Raw genomic sequence first — 19,737 nt, 5'->3', positions numbered from 1 at the left:
GCCTTAGTCATTGTCATACCACCAGTGCCTCAACCGCAGGAGGCTATCAGTAAACACTTATGGAATAAATAAGTGGATAGGCTACGGAGATTTCTCGGCACACTCATCAAAGAATGGGGGGGGGACAAAACAGTGCCTGCCGTTTTGTTCTTTCATATTTATAAACAAGTCTCCAGCAGACTAAGACGGACATCTTGAGGCGTTAGTGCCCAGTGCTGCAGGGAGGGGAGGGAGGAGAAGGCAAGCACTTCTGCACGTATAACCAGACAGATTCACGTGGAGAACAGGAAATTCTCCTAGCTGAGCTCTCAGGGTCCTTTAAGAAAGTTCATCCAGCAAGTATCTGTTAGATGCCTGCTATGGATCAGTCACCATCTAAGAACTGGATCGTTTCTGCCCTCAAACAATACAATGAAAAGGCAACTAAATGGAAAGTTGAAGACTAGAAATAACCTTGATGGACATAGATTTCACTCCCTGATTTCAGGCAGGACATGGCATGCTGTTAAAGACTCAAAGAAGAGTGGTTTTAGGAACTGCAGAGGACATTTGTTGTTTGCCAGCATGCTTCTTTTGGTAATAGCATGCCTATTATCTTTTAAGAAATTATCTCTTTTCCCATTATGTGTGAGTTTGATGGGATTTTCATTCAAGGTTCCCAGCCCTCCTCTCTGAGAGGAGTGGTCATGTGACCCAAACAGAACCAATCATTCTTTCTCCAGAGGCTTGACTCTTAGTCATGAGTGACCTAAGAGTGGCAGGGAGGAGGGGCGAGTTGAGGCATTCGTCTATCCCTGTAGTGCCACCTCCACAAAACCATGGATTAGTTCCTACTTCCAAGTAGCCCAGCCCTACTTCCAAGTGCCCTAGTATCCTTCTTTTCTAAGCCTGGTTCTCCAATGTTCCTTGATTTTGTGAACTTCCTCTTAACTAGTCTTCCATTCAAGGAAGCCAGTCATTCCTGTGAAGCCCCCTGACTCATGCAGTGGAAGAGGTGCTGCACTGGGGTCATTAGACTGGGTCTCTAGGTGCAACTAATCCAAATGACCAACCTCTTTGTGCCTCAGCTTTCTGAGACCTCAAAAAGAGATCATTACTATTCGATAAGCATCCGAAGTTTATTGGGAAGGTAAAATGAGCTAGTAAGTTAGCTGATCTTTGTGTTAGGTACGTCCCCTAAGAAGCAGATGTTGAGACAGAGTTAGGAATGCAAGTGGTTTATTTGGGGGTAACACCTGTGAAAGATAAAAGGGGGGAAAAGCAGAACCAGGCAGAGAGTCTTCAGACCACAGTGTGGAATCTTGTCATAACCTAATGATGATGGAAACCTATATATGCATAAAAACCAAGGAATCTTTTGGGGAAAGGAGTCCAGACCCCAGTCTTTTCCCTTTCAAGGTTCAAAGTACTTCTTTGATGAGCTGTCATAATCTCCACTGGACCACAAAGGGGAACTCACCCTAATGGAGGGGACTCTACTCTGGTGCTGCAAGCTCACTACTAGATCTGTGGGTATTTGAGGAGAGGATGATTCTAGCACTGCTTGAGCTACCTTTGCTCAAAGCAGAGTCTCAATTTCCAAGGCCCCGATCAATGAATGATCTAGATACCAAATAACTGAGTTTTAAATGTTTTTAATTTTTAAAAGCACATCACAAGGAATATAGTCACTAATACTGTAATAATGTTGTATGGTGACTACACTTATTGTGGTGAACATTTAGTAATGTATAGAATGGCTGAATCAATATGTTGTGCGTCTAAAACTAACATTACCTTATATGTCAATTATACCTCAGTAATAAATTTTTTATTATTTTTAATTTTAAAAAAATCTTTCTAGCACTGATTCCTTTCTAGCTCTACCCTCAGATAGGCAGAGACAACCAACGTTAAAGACAAAATAAATTAGGAGACTAAAAAACAAACATTTTAACTTAAATGAATAAATCATTTTTAAAGATTAAAATTATTTTAATCCCATTTAAGTTTGATTTGCTTATGTGCTATCAATAAAATTATTGTATTTATATCTAAAAAAAAAAGCAAAGATCCTGGGTAGGGAGAGGAGGTATGAAGGATTTCTCCTGGCCTGTGTGAACCAGGCATCATAAGAGAAAACACTCCTTGAAAAGGGGCCATGCTTTTTTAAAAAATACAATCTGTAGAGTAACAAAATAAAGGGGTAGGGGTTAGGGAAGGGAAGGATTCTTTTTCTTTCCCAAATTGCCCTAGTGTTGACACTAGGAAGATTAACATTTGATTCTAAGTGACCTTAGAATCCACTTATTTGTCATCTTGGAAACAATAGGTTAACAGTTTTCAAAATAACTGAACAATATAAACAAACAGCTGCTTGGACTAATCTGGGATCTGCTGCTGCCATGAAGTCACCTCCAGGACATTTTCAAAAAGGCTCTTTTTTTTTTTTTTTTTTAATCTCCTGACAGCATGAAAGGCCTTGCCTGAAAATTGACTGGTGTGTAAAAGGAAGCCATCATTCACACTAATGGGTCCTTCAACTTGCTCTCCCTGTACTCATAGCTGCCCTAGAGCTGAAATGTGAGGCTTCTTAAACCCCAGGATGGGCAAAAGAATTTCATCACCCTCCCTAGGCACTCAGTGTAGACTTCTTCCTAAGTAGCTTTTCTTCAGGTTTTCATCACTAAAATAAAGTGCTCAGTTTCTAAGCACCTGAAATGTGCTGACATATATGCACCTCCAATGAATAGGGTGTTAAATCCTCTCCCCCACATCTCCACCTCCCCACACACATACCCAGCAATAGCCATGTGCGGTGCCTTGACACAATCCATCTCTTATTCAGAGTGCTATTCTCAGCTTGATTTTTCTCTCTCCCCCGCCACCACCATAGTCATAGGCACACAATTTGAATCACATCCCAAAGTTGAACCAATAGACCAAGATGCTCAACATTTTTATTTATCTACTATTATTTCTCAAGTCTGGAAAATTTCAAGTTTCCATGAATTTTCCCTGGAGAAGAAAAATTCTCCATAACCACAGACAGGTTTCATAATCACTCCAAGGAAATGACAAGTTCTTCTTGAGAACAATTCTTTTTGCTTTCTGAAATTTGAGGTGAGAAATTTCATTTATTTTTTGCCAAACCACAAAAATGGATGATGTCATTCTTATACCACAAGAACCAGGAGGTATGTTCTCATTTCCAACACAAATTATTAAATTATGGGTAGCATTATGGAGAAAAATGACAGTAAGGGTGAGATCCACATTACAGCTATTGTTTATTCCAAACCATACATATTCCTACGTTTCTCCCTTTGGTATTTTCTTCCTAAAAGTGTAATGGGAATATTTGGGGCTTTTTTTCCCCCTTGTATCATTTCCCCTCAGTTGGGAGCTGCTAGCTTGTTATCTGAGATTGGACCAAACAAGAGAAATCTGCTTTCTGAAAATAAAGACTCCACCTCTTCAACTGCATTTGTAATAGGGACGGGCCGCCATGGAAAACTCTACCAGGAGGGTAATAAAATATCTGCTTAAAGGTCCTTTGATCTTTTTTAATCAATTAAGCCTTTTAAGAACGTAGAGACTTTATATAGAATTATGGAATCAGGGGCACCTGGCTGGCTCAGTCAGTAGAACATGCGACTCTTGATCTTGGGGTTGTAAGTTTGAGCCCTAAGTTGGGTGTAGAGATCACTTAAAAGTAAAATCTTTTTAAAAAATTGTTGAATCATGCACCAAAAACTAATGATGTAATATATGGTGATTAACATAACAATAAAAAAATTTAAAAAAAAAGAAGTAAAAAAAAAAAATTGTTGAATCATTGTATGGTACACCTGAGACTAATTTAACACTGTATGTTACTTATACTTCAATTAAAAGAAAAGAACTGACAGGCATTATAGTCCAGCCAGATATCTCCTCTGCAGATATAAGGAAGCTGAGCACCAAAATGTTGAGCTAATTTTTCCCAAGATCACATGGCTAATTAGAGTTGGAACTAGAACCTTAATTGTCCATTTATTCTTACTGTGTAATTATAAGGGCAGTTGAAAAATTTATATTTATGAAGTGGAATTTAAGATAGATTTTTTATATTCAAAGAAATGTTCAACTACTATTTTCCATGTTTAATCCTATCATCTTTTGTCTTCAGTATTAACATGCCTATAACGTTATCCAGAGTCTGTCTTCATCTTTACTTCAAGGCAGATAAATTTGGGGAAGTAAATTTAACTGCAGTATGCTGAAGTGGTATTAGACTCAAGGAAGAATCAGAGAGAAAGGGTAATTGAATATGGGATCAACCAGGCAGGCAGTAAAGCACTAAAAATTACAGACCCCTCAATGATGTAGAGCTTAACTCTTCACCACTCGAGTCTAGATTGCACCTATAGACTTGCTTCCAAAGAGCAAAGTAAGAAAGGGAGGCTAAGTAATTTTACATTGGAGAGACCTGGAAAACACCACCTCACTCTGTTACAAGTTTTACCGTCATGTTGATAGCATGTACTCTTAATATGATGTAATGAGAATGGCACTTTATCTCTGTGGTCTTCCTCCCCAAAACCCACAACACCTGTATAAGCATGAGAATATATAAGACAAACCCAAACTGAGGGACATTCTACAAAATAACAAAACAACTCTTCAAAACTATCAAGCTCATCAAAAAGAAGGAAAATTTGGGAAAATGTCTTAGATCAGAGGAGGCTAAGGAGACATGATGATTAAATGTAATGTGATATCATAGATGGGATCCTGGAACAGTAAAAGGGACATTAGGGGAAAAAAATCTAGTTAAATCTGAATAAACCGCACTTTAGTTAATAGTAATCTATCAGTGATGATTTCCTAGTTGTGACAAATGTACCATGCTAATGTAAGAAATTATGATATAGAATATGGTGTCCAAGGTATATGGGAATTCTCTGTACTTTTATAACTTTCCTGTAAATCTAATACTATTCTAAAATTGAAAGCTTACTCCAATTATAAAAACTATAGAGCAATCTTATACCTTAGACATAGTTTTGTATAACATAAATGACCTCTTGGAGTATTCTTTAACTTGGTAATACATATTGTCACATTTAGAAATAAGATATAATGGGGTGCCTGGGTGGCTCAGTAGGTTAAGTGTCTGCCCTCGATTCAGGTCATGATCCTGGGGTCCTGGGATAGAGCCCATATTGGGCTTCCTGCTCAAAAGGGAGTCTGCTTCTACCTCTCTCTCTGCCCCTCCCCCTTGTTCGTGCTCTCCCTCTCACACTCTCTCTCTCACAAACAAATAAATAAAATCTTTCTTTAGAAAAAATAAAGAAGGGGCGCCTGGGTGGCTCAGTCATTAAGCGTCTACCTTCAGCTCAGGTCATGATCCCAGGGGCCTGGGATCGAGCCCCAATCGGGCTCCCTGCTCGGCGGGAAGCCTGCTTCTCCCTCTCCCACTCCCCCTGCTTGTGTTCCCTCTCTCACTGTGTCTCTCTTTCTGTCAATTAAATAAATAAAATATTTTTAAAAAAATAGAAAAAAGAAAGAAGGCATAATGGAAAAATGCATGCTTCTATATTCTGCAAATGTAAGAACCATTAGCTCTCCTCATTTTTCATTTGTGTAATCATCATCTTCAATGGTAAAAAGAATTTCTGCTACTCAAAATGGTGAGTTCACTTGTATCAGATGAGCCATCCTGACAAGAATAACTAGCAATCATGGGTATAATATTTTTATAATATGTTTGAAGCCAAAAAAAAAGCTCCTGAGACAACCAGAACTTGAAAAGGCAAGATACCGGAGAGAAAGGACATATAATGAAATGGGCCTGATGTTCACAGCAGCTTTTCTCAAGGCATTTGTCAAGTTATAAACAGCAACTCTGAAGCAGAACAGCTTAGCAGAGTATGCTGCAGTCTCACTGATGTAGGGACAAAAATATGGAAGCTAGGATGCTCCAGAGAGAGCCCTCATAAACATCCCACAATTTCAGTTAAAATTCCTGAAGGACCTCACTGTAAAAAAAGGGCTAATCAGAAATAAACAAGCTCTCATAAATACTGAAACCCAGCCTTATATCCCTGATTGGATTAAGCTAACTAGCTTATCTACCTGCCAGAGATAAAAATAACAACAGAGAAGAAAATAACATCATCCAGAGCCTCAAAGTATCACTCCAATTTTTCATACACTCTGTATGGCATTCAAAGCAGAGATTATCAGAATATCCAAGAGACAAAATTTAAATGAGTCCAAATTAAGATGAAAAAAAAAAGACAGTAGAATCATACCTACAGGAGATCCATGTACTCTAACAGAAATGTAGTATTCAAGAAAATAAATGCATACTTTCAAAAGAAAATCCATAAGAAAGAATTAAATGGAAATTCTAGAACTAAAAAAAAATAGCAAATAAGAATAGGAAGTCAATAGATAGGTTTAAGAGAGAGAGAAAAAAGGAAACACAGAAAGGAGTGTAAAAGATATATGTGGCATGGTTAAAAGATGTAACATACATGTAAATGGATTCTCAGAAGGCTAAGAAAGAGAAAATGGGGCAGAAGTAAAATTCAAAGACAGAATAGCCAAGAATTATCCACAATTAATAAAATACATTAACCTATAGATTCAAGGAGCACCAGGAGTTCCAAGCAGAATAAATATGAAGAAAGACCACATCTGGGTACATAGTAAAATTCCTGAAAACCAGGTAGAATATCATAAAAGCAGGCAGACAGTAAGACACATTATCTTCAAAGGAACTATCATGGGGCTGATGATTGACTTCTCAATAGAAATGATGAAAGTCCAAAGACAATGAAATGGTACTTTTAAAAAACAGAAAGATAATTGCTAACCTAGAATTCTATACCCAATGAAAATACCCTTAAAAAATAAAGATAAAAGAAAAAAAAAGATGAAATAAATTTTCAGGCAAAATTAGAAAGAATGCAAAACCCAAGGATCAGCAATAATAGAATACTAAAGAAAGTTCTTTGAGTAGAAGAAATGTGACCCCGGTCAAGAACATGAAATGAAAGAAAAAATAAAGAATATCAGAAAGGGTAAATATGCAGATAAAAATTGGGGCACCTTATTAAAAAAAAAATTGGGGCACCTTGTTGGCTGGGTCAGAAGAGCAAGCAACTCTTGATCTCAGGGTTGTAAATTCAAGTCCCACATGGAGTATAGAGATTACTTAAATAAGTAAAAAAATTTTTAAATTACTTACTTAATTAATTAATATTGACTCTATTTAGCAATAATAATAATGTCCCGGGATCTAAATATAGATAAAATTAAAATATGTGAAATAATAGCTAAAGATTGGAGGCAAATTAAGTTCAAATGTAGTAAGATCCTTGCCATGTCTTGGAAGTGAGAAAGCTAGTTATTTACATCAGTTTGAATAATTTGAAGAAGCATTTTGAACTTTAGAGTAATCATTGAAAGAATAGTACAAGAATTTATAACTGACAAGCTAGTATTGGGAGAAAATAGAAAAATAAAAATAAATAGTACAGGGGTGCCCAGCTGGCTCAGTCAGAAGAGCATGTGACTCTTGATCTCAGGGTTGTACGTTGGAGCCCCACATTGGATGTAGATTACTTGAATAAATAAACTTTTATTAAAAAGTACAAAAGAAGTGAAAAAAGAAGAAATAGGTGGAACAAATAAAATATAAATGAAAGATTAAAACCTAAGTATATTTGTAATCACCTTAAATAAAAATAAATGATATGCTTCTATGGAAGGGCAAAGTTGGTTAGATTTTTTTAATTAAAATTATTTTTTAATTAATTATATATTGTTTATAAGAGTTATATCTTTTTTAAAAGATTTTATTTATCTGTCAGAGAGAGAGAGAGCATGAGCACAAGCAGGGGGAGCGGCAGGCAGAGGGAGAAGCAGGCTCCCTGCTGAGCAAGGAGCCTGATGCAGGACTTGAACCCAGGACCCTGGGATCAGGACCCAAGCCAAAGGCAGACACTTAACCAACTAAGCCACCCAGGCATCCCTATAAAAGTTATATCTTAAACATAAGGAAAAAGAAGTTTTTAAAAATAAAAGGATGAAAAAATATACTATAAAAATATTAACCAAAAGAAACTGGTATGACTATAATAATGTCAGACAAAGTAAACTTTAAGACAAAAAAGCATTGCTAAAGATAAACAAAGAACATGATAAAAGAGTCAATCCACCAGGAAGATAATATAATTTCAAATTTTTATGTACCTAATAATATAGCCACAAAATGTAAAAAGGAAAAAATGACAGAACTAAAAGGAACAATAGACAAATAACAATTATAGAGAAGTCTTTAACACAGCATGCTCAATAAATAATAGAAGAAGAGGGCAAAAAGAAAGGCAGTAAAATATAGATTTGAATAGCATGACTTAAAAATCTTTCCTAAATGACAATATAAAATACTGCACCAATAATGCAGAACACACAAACTTTCCAAATGCATATGAACTATTTCCCCAAGTTGACAATGTGCTAGGTCATAAAGCAAGTCTCAACGAATCCTAAAGGACTGAAATAACAGTGTATGTTCTCCTGTTACACTGGAATAAACTAGAAAGCAGTAACAAGAAGGGTATTAGAAATTTTGCCAATACTTAAAAATATTAATATGCATCTAAAATATCCAATAGTGAAAGAAAAATCATGGTGGAAATTTTAAAATATTTTCGGGGCACCTGGGTGGCTCACTCGTTAAGCATCTGCCTTCAGCTCGGGTCATGATCCCAGGGTCCTAGGATCAAGCCCCACATCGGGCTCCCTGCTTGGCGGGAGGCCTGCTTCTCCCTCTCCCCCTCCCCCTGCTTGTGTTCCCTCTCTTGCTGTCTCTCACTCTGTCAAATAAATAAATCTTTAAAAAAAATTTTTTAAACTAATGATAATGAAAATGTGACTTATCATAAGTTGTAGAATGCAGCTAAAAGTCACACTTGGAAATAAATGTAAATAAATATATGAGAAAAGAAGAAAGACTACAAATCAATGTTTTAAGTATCTACCTCAAGAAATGCAAGAAACAAAATAGCAAGCTAAACTCAAAGAAAACAGAACAAAGACAAAAAGCAGAAACATACAATAGAGAGGATTAGAAGGAAGCAAATATTCGTTCTTTGCAAAAAAAAAAAAAAATTAAAATTGCAAGACTATGGCCAGACTAATCAAGAAAAAGAGAGAGAGAAGATACAAATTACCAGTATCTTGTTTGAAAAAGGAGATATCACTATATGTCTTAAAAACATTTAAAAGATAGAAAGTGAACACTACAAAGAATTATATGCCAATTAATGTGAAATTCTAAACAAAGTAACTTCTAAGAAAGAATTTACTAAAACTAACACAAGAGAAAATAAAAAAACCAAATAGTACTTTTTGTATTAAACAAATTAAATCTGTAATTAACAACTTTGTGCCCTCATATATTCTTCCAAGCATTTAAGGAGATAACAATTCTTTCATAAAATCTTCCAGAGAATAGAAAGGGAGGGAACACTTCCTAACCAATTTTATAAGACTAGCATAATCTTAATACAAAAATGAGACAATAACATTGCAAGAAAAGAAAATCACAGTGAGATCTCTCACAAACATAAAAGCAAAACATCTTAAACAAAATATTACCGAATTGAATACAGCAATGTATAAAGAAACACTGAAGTGGAATTTAAATAGATGAAAAAGAGGCATTTCAAAAAATTCAACACCCATTCATTTTTAAATAAAATAAAATAAGACTCAGCACATTAGGAATAAAAAAAAGTCCTTTATCTGATAAAAGTTACATATAAAAATTCTGTAGCAAACATCATACTTGACAATAAAATGTTGGAAATTTTCCCCCAAGAAACAAGGATGCCAGCTATCCTCACTGCTACAACATTGTATTTGAGATCTTAGATCAATGAGGAAAGAAAACAAAATGAAGTAAAGGAACAAGGATTGATGTACTTACGTACCCATATACAAAAATCCAGAAGGATCCACAGATAAACTATTAGAATTAAGAAATGAATTTAGTGAAATCATTGGATAAAATGTAAACAACATCAACTGTATTTCTAAATAAGCAGTTGTAATAGAAATAAAATACTAGAAATAAATCTACCAAAAGATGTGTAAGACATTTAGGTGAAAAACTGCAAGGCTATATTGAGAGAAGTTTTACAAGGCCTAAATAAATGAAACAATACACCATGTTCATGTGTTGGAAGGCAATATTGTAAAGATGTTGATTCCACCCAAAGAGATCTGCAGAGTCAATGCAATCCTAATCAAAGTCCAGCAGGGGTGTGTGTTTGTTTTTCTCCCAATGGATTCATTTCTATATATTTCCTTGTATAGAAATGTAAAGGATGAAAAAGAGCCAAGACAATCTTGAAGAAGAATAAAGCAAGAGAACTTACTCTACTCGATCAGATAGATATCAGGACTTAATAAAAAGCTACAATAATTACAAAAAAAAAAAATGGAGAACATTCTGACCTACCTGAGAAACAAGGTAGTTCTGAAGGTAGTTCTGAAGGTCTAGGTGAGGGTAGTGATCATGAATTTTATGTAGCTTCTGTTGGAGGTGGGAAACCTAATTTTCCCTTGATAAATATTCCCATATGGAGGAACTAACGTTCCTGGCTTCTCTCCATCCCCTCAACTCACTGCTTTCCAAGAAGAAGTGGCTTACTTGACCAGTGAGTGTGAGAGTAGTTGCTGAGCCTGCAGCAGGCAGACTGTTCTCTCCTTTGGTGCCAGCCAACCCATAGGAAGCACAGCTTGACAGAACCAGACACCCTTAGCAAGCAGGCTCAACTGAGGGTGTAGGCTGGAACTCAAAACTGCAAAGGCAGCTATGTCCTATGAGTATGTGAAGTGCTGGTAATCTGGTGTGTCCAGGAAATTAAGAAAGAACTGGTGTGATTCAAAACAATGCTTCAGTTTTATTCAGAATAGAAACAGGAGAAAGGGGACACCTAGGTGGCTCAGTGGGCTAAGCATCTGCCTTCAGCTCAGTTCTTGATTTCAGGGTCCTGGGTTCAAGTCCTGCTTTGGACTCCTTGCTTGGTGGGGGGCCTGCTTCTCCTTCTGCCTGCCATTCCCCCTGCTTGAGTTCTCTCCCCCCATCTCTCTGTCTGACAAATAAATAAATAAAATCTTAAAAAAACAAAAAACAAAAAACAGGAGAAGAATGAAAAAAATTAAAAGAGGACTGGCTAAAATACCTGGAAGAAGGGAAAAATTACCTAAGGAAAAAAGTGAAGTCTTAGAAGACCAGCTGGACAAAATGGACATACAAACAAGGAAAAAGAAGATGCACTCAGGTCTAATGGCTCTTTTTGAAAGGAAGTTCAAAACAAAATGAGATCAGGAAGACCACAGGGGCCAATAGTCTAACAGAGGAAAGAAGGCAAGATTTTGGAGGACAGACTGGAAAACTGCCTTCGTAGGAGCCAGCATTCAGGAAACTACTAGGAAATGTTCTCTTAAAACTTCAGAGAAATTGTCCATTATAAGCACACATGAGTGATGATCCTTTAAATATTATGACATTTATACCAAGTGGCTGTATATAAATTGGGCATATCTGACAGGAAACATTGAAGAATATCAAAATAAAATATTCAAGAAATTATTGGATAACTCCCAGGGTAATGCAGTTACTATAGTTAGGTACGTAGGTTTTGCCTGTACCCTGGAGAAACATGCTGAAGAAATCCGTGGAATTAGGACTCCAAGGGCAGGCATAGCAAGGACGGGACATATTAATGGGACTCAAGAATAATAGCAGATTGTGTCCAGGCTTGGGTTAGATGGTGGTCTGATGAGTGGGACCATCTATTCCAGAAGGTAAGGTAGACAAAACGTGTTTGAATAGGATGCCTTTGACAGACCCCAGACTCACTGATTTTGTATCTCTCACTATGGGAGATACCACAAGAAGTAATCTAGATTGTAAAGGAATGTATAAGAAAAAGAATGATCTGATCCATAAAGCATTGAAAAAGAGAAAAGAAGGGACAAAATTCCAGCACACAGAGCTAGCCCGCCTGTGTTACAGAAGGAAAGGGACCAAATTAACACAGCAAAATGTTATTGGACCTCCAAAAATTTTCTCTTCCACAAAAGCACTGAGAAAACTGATAAAAATTGTCAGAATCGCTTCTGTGGTTAACTTTATTCCTAAGTATTTTATTCTTTTTGATGTTATTATGAATAGAATTATTTCTTGATTTGATTTTCAGATTGTTCATGGCTAGGATATAGAAATACATGGACTGTTTTATACTAAGTTTGTATCCTGCAACCTTGCTGAACTTGTTTATCAGCTCTAATAGTTAATAGAATTTTTTGTAGATTTCTTTGAATCCTTAGGATCATGTCATTCTGCAAATAGAAATAGATTTTCTTCTTCCTTTCAAATCTGAATTCCTTTTATTTTTTAATTTTTTAAAAATTTTTTTGCCAAATAACTCTGGCTAGAACCTCCATTAGAATATTAAATAACAGTAGCAAAAGCAGATATCCTGTTCTTGTTTCTGATCTTAGAAGGAAAGCTTTTAGTCTTTCACCATTACATATGATGTTAGCTGCGGGTTGTTTAAAGGTTGAGGAAGTTCCCTTCTATTCATAGTTTTTTGGAGTGTTTTCATCATGAAAGAGTGTTGGATATTGTAAAATACTTTTTCTGTATTGAGATGATCATGTGGTTTTTGTCTTTTACTCTATTAATATGGTATATTACATTAATTGAACTAGTAATTAAAAAAAAAAAACTTCCCATACATAAAAGCCCAGGACCAGATGTCTTCAATGGTGAATTCTTCCAAATGCTTAAAGAAGAATTATCACAAGTTTGTCACAAACTCTTCCTAAAAATAGAACAGGAGGGAATACTTCACAAATTATTCTACAAGACTAGTATTACCTGATACCAAAAAACTAGACAAAGACATCACAAAAAAAACTATAGACCAAACCCCTTTTGAATATAGATGCACAAATCCTCAACAAAATACTAGCAACAGAGTTTAGCAACAGATAAAAATTATTATGCACAGGGGCGCCTGGGTGGCTCAGTCGGTTGAGCGACTGCCTTCGGCTCAGGTCATGATCCTGGAGTCCCGGGATCGAGTCCCGCATCGGGCTTTCAGCTCAGCAGGGAGTCTGCTTCTCCTTCTGACCCTCTTCCCTCTCATGCTTTCTATCTCTCATTCTCTCTCTCTCTCAAATAAATAAATAAAATCTTTAAAAAAAATTATTATGCACAATGACCAAATGGGGTTTATCCAAGGAATGTGAAGTTGGTTCAACGTATATGAAAATCAATCGATTTACCTCTTTAACAAGATTTCTCTCAACTGGGTTTATTTCATGGGTCATGAAATAATGGCTGGCATCAAAGGACAGGAATTCTGGCAAGACTAAAAGCTAGAATTTTTTCCACTGAGTCTCCGCCATTGCCTTTGGCAAAACTGGGTCCTGGGTTCTGGGAACATCATTTTGTTTGAAATAACTGCCCTAGGGCTGAGGATTTGCTTATTTTCTAAATTTCATAGGTGTTGGCTATTGCTGTGACAATCTCCTATAAACATTAATTCTTTGGACTCTTAAGAGGAAAAAAAAAAGGTAGGCACATGAGAGCCTCCACAGTAAATTAACACAACTTCTGAGGCCATGAAGACTTTGGCTTCTGAAACAGAAAGTTGACTTGACTTATAACTTGACTTATAACTTAATAGAATAAGAAATCAGAGAGGATAGATTTTGGATTTAATTTCTTTGTACTTGAACCTCACTGAACTCTAACTTATTAAGGAATTTCATCTTTGGACTTGAATTTCTTCCTGAAAGATTGATGATAGAGCAGATTTTTATTCAAATTTGGGGCACCTCTATGTTGATGGCACTTTATTATTGGAGTATCCTTATGTGGGTATTTAATCTTATTATAGAACCTCTATATTGGATAGATGTACATGGACATAATTTGAATTGGGAAATAGAATAAGAAGTGAGATTTCAGCCTTAGGTTATTTTAAACATTTTTTTTTAAATACTTTATTTATTTATTTTAGAGAGAGAGAGTGGGAGAGAGCACAAGATGGGGGAAGCTCAGAGGGAGAAGCAGACTCCATGCTGAGCAGGGAGCCTGATGTGGGACTTGATCCCAGGACTCCAGGATCATGACCTGAGCCAAAGGCAGCACTTAACCAACTGAGCCACCCAGGTGCCCCATGTTATTTTTAATGACTGTCCATCTTAACACGCTTAAGAGATTTCTGGGGTAGGGGTGTGGGTTTACACTGACTATCAGCAGTCCCCAGTAGGTTTGGGGTCACTGCCTTATGGAGATGGAAGGAGGAACACCCTGGCAGCCTGCAAATCCAGCCTTCCTTGGAGCCAGACCCTGAATGATCAAAGGCCTAATAGGGAAACCAAAATAGTTAAGCTGGGAAATTGGGCAGAGGGTTGAAGGGACCACATATTTTTTTTTTAAAGATTTTATTTATTCATTTGACAGAGAGTGAGCAGAGCAGCAGCAGAGGCAGAGGGAGAAGACTCCCTGCTGAGCAGGGAGCCCGATGCAAGGCTTGATCCCAGGACGCTGGAATCATGACCTGAGCTGAAGGCAGAAATTTAGCTGAGTGAGCCACCCAGGTGACCCAGGACCACATATTTTCATGGGAAGGAATCTCTATAGAGAGACGCACACCAAATGAGTTGCACCCTGCCAGGCCCACACCATGTGTCATCTTGACAGTTTATAGGCTAACATTTGACCAGAAGTCTCTCTGTCCCCATGGTTAATGCCTTGTGACCCTGGAACTCTACTTTCATTTTAACAGGAATAATTCTTTTTTTTTTTTTTTTTTTTAGAGAAAAAGCATGAGCAGGGCGGGGGTTGGGGGTGGGGGCAGAGGGAGAGGGAGAGGGACAGAGCGAGAGAGAATCTTAAGCAGGTTCCATACCCAGCCTGGAGCCTGACGCGGGGGCTCCATCTCACGACACTGAGATCATGACCTGAGCCAAAATCAAGAGTTGGATGCTTAACCGACTGAGCCAAAGCGCCCCTGTTATGAATTTCTTTTTTTTTTTTTTTTTAAGATTTTATTTATTTATTTGACAGAGAGAGACACAGCGAGAGAGGGAACACAAGCAGGGGGAGTGGGAGAGGGAGAAGCAGGCTTCCCGCGGAGCAGGGAGCCCGATGCGGGGCTCGATCCCAGGACCCTGGGATCATGACCTGAGCCGAAGGCAGACGCCTAACGGCTGAGCCACCCAGGTACCCCCCCTTATGACTTTCTTAATAACATTTTCTTTTCTCTAACTTATTTTATTGTAAGAATACAGTACATAATACAAACGTCATAGAAAATATGTGTTAATTGACTGTTTATGTGATTGGTAAGGCTTCTGGTCAATAGTAGCCTATTAGTAGTTAAGTTTTAGGGGAGTCAAAGTTATATGTGGATTTTTTACTGTGTAGGGGTCAGTTGCCCCAAGTCCTCAGTTGTTCAAGGATCAACTGTACTATTGCTTTAAGGATAAAACACAAACTCTTCAATACAGTTTTCTAGACCCTTCAAATTTGTCCCTGCCACCACCCCCCCATCTCTCTCTCTATAGCACACTTGCTGACACACAACAACCATACAGAACCACCTCCAGGTCCTGAGATCTGCAAACACTCTTCTTTTTTTTTTTTTAAGATTTTATTTATTTATTTGACAGAGAGAGACACAGCGAGAGAGGGAATACAAGCAGGGGGAGTGGGAGAGGGAGAAGCAGGCTTCCTGCGGAGCAGGGAGCCCAATGCGGGGCTCGATCCCAGGACCCTGGGATCATGACCTGAGCCGAAGGCAGATGCTTAACGGCTGAGCCACCCAGGCGCCCCTGCAAACACTCTTCTTCAGTGTCAAGTAGTTTTCACCGCCTTGATCTGATGCATCAAATATAACTTTCCTATCTTGCCCTCCACATGGTTTATTCCCTCTGAAATCAAAGGTTTCTTTGGGAAACCTTTCCTAATTCATTCCCTAAGTTAGATCAGTTGTGTCTTTCAAGTGTTCCCATACTGTGCTATGTTCTATTGTCCTATAATTGTGTGTTGATGTGTCTCATAGCTCCTGAAACACCACAAGCTCTTCGGGAGCCACACTATATGCCCTGTCAAAATTGTATCCATAGAGTATAGCACTGTACCTGCCACACCATAAACACTCAAAAAGTAATTCTGATTAAATGAATTAATATAAAATGAGGGGAATAACTTCAAAAATCAATTAAAGGAGCCTAGATTAGGAGGCTCTCCCTTAATGTTATCAGCAACTTAGATGGAAAAAGATATGAGTACTTAGCTGATTACAAGGATAATAAAATGTTAAAAATCCACTTAAAAAGGGCACATTGTCAAGATAAAGAGTTATGAGCACTTTGGCTGGAAAACTGGACTTAAATGTTTAAAAAATTTCCATGTACTCTAAGATCATACAGTCCAATGTGTCCCTCTTTCAAACTGAGATTCAGAAACTGACAATTTGGGGCCTGTTAGCAATGTAGGTAGGTATTTAAATATTTCAAAAATCCACCAATGGGATGAAAGGAACATCCTCAGACTATGGAGGAGCCACGGGAGAGGGATCTATAAAGATAGCCCAGTTTGTCCCCGTTCTAGAGTGGAGGACTTCTACACAAGGAGAGCGACTCTGCACCTAGAAATCAAAATTGGTAGATTATCTATCCCACCGTCCACCCAAGTCTTCCCGCCTAGTCATTAAAATGAGTGAGTCTATGAATCTGGTCTTCTTGTCAAAGAGTTTATGAAGTTAATGAGAACAGAAACTTTTTAGAAAGAAATAACATTTGACAATCAAACACTTGCCATTAGCTTTAGGGTCGGAAGAACCCGATACTACCGTTTGAATTTCTTTCTGTACCCTGGCACAAAGTATGGGAAAAAAAAAAAACAAAAAAAAACAAGGTATTGCCAATAGAGTTGTTACAATCATTCCTAAAAGGGAAATGGGAAAAACGTCTTTCCCTCAGGATCTCCTTTGCAAATTCAGATTGCTTTATTTAAAAGCCCTTATGGACAATCCTCCACAGATCATGACTACTTTTATAGTACATTAAAAAGGGAAATTAATGTCTGGGAGTTAAGGATCATTAAATATTAACAGACTCCAACAAGGGTGAAACCATCAAATCCAGGAATTTGTAGAAGAGTGGTTCTCAAAATGCAGTGCCTGGACCAGCAGCAACACCTGGGACCTTGTGTTAGAAATGCAAATCCTGGGGGGATGCCTGGGTGGCTCAGTTGGTTGAGCATCTGCCTTTGGCTCAGGTCATGATCCAGGGGTGCTGGGATCGAGTCCCGCATCCGGCTCCCTGCTCAGCAGGGAGCCTGCTTCTCCCTCTGCCTGCTGCTCCCCCTGCTTGTGCTCTCTCTCTCCCTCTCTCTCTCTCTGACAAATAAATAAATAAAAATCTTTAAAAAAATAAAATAAAAATAGAAATGCAAATCCTGGGGTCCAACCTTGGATGTACTAATCGGAAACCTCAGATGGTGTTTTAACAAGACCTCCAGATAATTCTGGCACACATTGGAGTTTGAGAATTGTGGACGTAAAAGAACCTTAGAACAAAATACAAGGATCATACTCATTTGAATATCATCAAATTGAATGATGATCTTTATAGAAATATGAATGATTACCTGGAAGAAACAGACAAGCTATCTGATTGAAAGCTCAGAGAGGCTAATCTCCAAATTGACTAGTTTCTCTGATTTTTTTTTTTTTAGCTGATTTTCTCAATGGAACCATCAGGAAAACAAAACAAAACCAAACCACCTCACACTATTGTACAACACCAGATTTGTCTGGCGTTGCCAGTCTTCTGCAAGTGCTTCTTTTAACTATCTTTCAAGATTCACAAAAATCACTGCTATCAGAGGCAAACTTTGGAATTCCCCATTCTCTCACATGGCAGACATATATTGATTAGCCCCTTATCACCATTTGATGACATAAATTTAATTTCCAAAGTACCGCGTAGACCCTTCTCTATCCATTTCTTCAGGGACCTCATCCAATGTAATCACTCTAAATTTCATCCTACAGCGGTGGCTCCCAGATCACATCTACTCATGTTTTCACGTGGGCGTCCAAGAAGGATCTCAAACTTAATATGTCCAGAGTTAAGCTTCTGATTTCCTCCTCCTCCTTTTGCACACCCCCAAATCTACTCCCCTGGCAGTCCTTCTACAGTGGTTCCAATAAACAGCAAGTGCCTACTTGCCATTACTCAGGACAGAAACCTTGGAGGCATCCCTGACTCATCAGGTTCTCTCCACCCCATGTCCACTGCAAGCTCACATCTGTGTTTTGTCTAAAATATTATATCAGTGTGGGCACTTCCCACTAACTTCACCTCTAGTATCTTGCTCTAAGCACTTTTTGAAACACTTCCCAGCTAGTAGTGTCCCTGTTTCCACCTTGCCCCTACTTCAGTTAATTCTCTTCTAATCTATTCAGTCTATTCACCACAAAGTGATCCCATTAAAATGGAAATCAGATCCTGTCACTTCTTTGTTCCAAACTCTCCAAAGGTTTCCATTTCAACATGGCCTCTGAGGTCCTTACATAACCTGTCCCATCACCTTTGCCCTCTTCCACTCTGCAAGAGACACACATAAAAGAGCTACCTTGCTGTTGCTGAAAGAGCCAAGCATACAGCCTCTTCAGGGCCTTTGCAATGTCCCTTAGCCTGGTGTCTCCAAGAGCAGAGTCTGAGACAAGGCTTGCTTACAGTAGTTTCTGTGGGAAGAAAGCAGGAGGGACAGAAGCAGTGTCATAGGAGGAAGGCAAATACAAAGATGCATGATTGCTCCTGCTGAACTACTAGAGAGGGCAACAGGGTGACTTGGTCTCCACTCCCAGGACCAGTCTCCGTCACGGAGCTGCCTCCTGCTGGGCATGGGACGGAGGCAGAGGGACGAAGCTGCCTGTGCGGTGATGTTTCCAGGTCAAAGTCTGCACCAGCCCTCTCAATTGGCACCAATTTCCTGCATCTGTGACACTTTCTGCCTGGGAACCAGGCTCCAGACCCAGCACAGAGCCCAAGGCACGGCTTGAACTCACGGCCCTGAGATCAAGACCTGAGCTGAGATCAAGAGCCAGACGCTTCACCAACTGAGCCACCCAGGTTCCCCCCACCTTTTTTTGTCCCATTCTTAAACTTACTAGGAAAGGGGACACCCAGAGGCTTCAAGAACTACAAGCCTTTGCACCCCATCTTCCCCAGCTCCCCAGGGAGCTGTCAAGTCCCAGGGCAAACTGGGTCAAGCTCTGGACACGAGGAATGTCATTGAAACTGTGCTTCTCTCCCTCCCTGCAACCACCCAGAACTTGGAAAAAGGCTAAGTGTGCAGCATCAGAAAAAATAAAAATAAATAAAAATAAAATAAAGATGGGTGCCTGGGTGGCTCAGTTGGTTAAGGCACTGCCTTCGGCTCAGGTCATGATCCTGGAGTCCCGGGATCGAGTCCCGCATCGGGCTCCCTGCTCAGCAGGGAGTCTGCTTCTTCCTCTGACCCTGTTCCCTCTCGTGCTCTCTATCTCTCATTCTCTCTCTCTCAAATAAATAAATAAAATCTTTAAAAAAAATAAAATAAAATAAAATAAAGATGCATGATTGATGGGATCACCTCTGTGGGAGACAGGTACTCAA

Source organism: Eumetopias jubatus, unplaced genomic scaffold, assembly GCF_037043125.1.
Source record: "Eumetopias jubatus isolate StellerSeaLion01/CBP00866 unplaced genomic scaffold, mEumJub1_p1.0 scaffold_6, whole genome shotgun sequence".
Lineage (NCBI taxonomy): Eukaryota > Metazoa > Chordata > Mammalia > Carnivora > Otariidae > Eumetopias > Eumetopias jubatus.
This window is presented reverse-complemented; position numbering follows the sequence as displayed.